This window comes from Trypanosoma theileri (genome assembly GCF_002087225.1).
Source record: "Trypanosoma theileri isolate Edinburgh chromosome Unknown TM35_Tth_14_V1, whole genome shotgun sequence".
NCBI classification, from domain to species: domain Eukaryota; phylum Euglenozoa; class Kinetoplastea; order Trypanosomatida; family Trypanosomatidae; genus Trypanosoma; species Trypanosoma theileri.
In genome coordinates, this window is record NW_021639856.1 from 354,887 (window position 1) to 356,739 (window position 1,853).

The window sequence follows — 1,853 nt, forward strand, 5'->3', positions numbered from 1 at the left end:
TTATTTATTTTTTTTTTTTTGTACATGTTTGCTTTTTTTTTTTTTTTTCACAGAACCCCATTCCCCTTTTCCCTCTTCTTTTTTTTCCCCCTTTATCTCCCCTTTCTTTATATATATACATATATATATAAGGTACGAAAAGTACAAAAAAGTACAGAAAAACAGGAAGAACCTCATTTATACTTTATTCTTTTTTTCTTTCTCTCACTCTCTCTCTCTTTATTGTTTCCCCAATATTGGTTTATTTCTCTCTTTTTAATGAATTTCGTTTTTAACGACTTTCCCTGCAGTTTCTAGTGAAGATCCCTCAATTGGCACCTCAAGCATATCAATAACATGATGGGCACCCCATAAACAGAGAAAGTGAGAGAGAGAGAGAGAGGGGGGCAAACAAACAAACAAAGGAAAGAAAAAGAAAAAAAAAAGGAAAAAAAGTCTATATATATATATATATATATATATAAGGAAGAAATGAAAAGAGGAAATAAATGGATGTACACGAAAGCAATAAGAATGAACCCTGCAAGAATAAAATGACACTGCATCCCTTATATATTATCTATATCTATATCTATCTATATAGATATATAAATAAGGAATAACCATCAAGAAAGCAATAATAGTAATAGTAATAATAACCAAAGAAAAAAAAAAAAAAAAAGAAGACACGTTTTGTTTTTTTTTCTTTTCACCCATTACTGCCGTTTTTCTCTCTTTTTTCTTTTCTTTTGTACGTTTTGTTGTGTTCTTTCTTTCTCTCTCCACTTCTTCCCGAAGGAGTTCATTGAAGAGTCAACACAGTGGAATGAAATAAAATGAATAGAGGGGCAATCCAATCAAATCCACGAAAAGAAAAGAAAAATAAAGACCGGCAACTCGATTTGAGAATAATAATTCCTTCAAATCAAAACAATGAAGATGCGGAAATCCATAATAATAATAACAATAATAACAACAATAATAATAGTAATAATAAAACTGTATACAAGTGGAGAGAGAGAGAGAGAAGAAAGAAAGAGTATGAATGAGAAAACACACCAGAGGAGATAAATTCACCGTAGAGTCAAACACATCAAGAAAAGAAAAAAGAAAAGAAAGAGGAAATTAGCTCTAAAGTACTGATAGTTGTAACTATCAGTAATCCCTTTCCGTTTTTCTTTTTTTCTTCTTTTTGACTTCATTCATTTGGAGGTGCAATGCATCCATATAAAGAAATAAGGATATATATATATATATAGACTTTCTCATACTTCACATTGCATGTTCCTCCTCCTGATCGTATCTTCATTCATACTCCCCTCCTCCCCCGACCAAAATAATAATAATAATAAAAAAAAAAGAAACTAAAAACGACCCTTTTCTTTTTCTTTTCTTCTTTTTTTTTTTTTTTTTTTTTCTTTCTTTCTTTCTTTCTTTCTTTCTTTCTCCTTTTTCTCCCATATTCACATTAGGATATGGGAGAATAGATAGATAGATAGAGAGAAAGAGACATATTGTCTCGTATTCGCTTTCAATTAACTACGTTTTCAGTTCTTCCCGTTACTGAGAAAAAACTTTTTTTTTTTGTTTTTCTTTTTGATTTTCTACTTTTTTTTTTGTTTTTTTTTTCTTTTTAGTTCCCAACAATTCCTACCGGGTGTGTACTCTCCCTATCTCCACTCCAGTCTAATCTCATCTCATCTACCTACATGGTTAGATAAATAGATAAATAGATAGATAGATAGATAGATAGAGAGAATATACCACACCATAGTAAAGAGGAATGGGAAGAAAAACAACTTTTTTTTTCTTTTCTTTCTTTCTCTCATTGTTCTTATTGGCTTCTATTCCCCTCATTATATATATATATATAT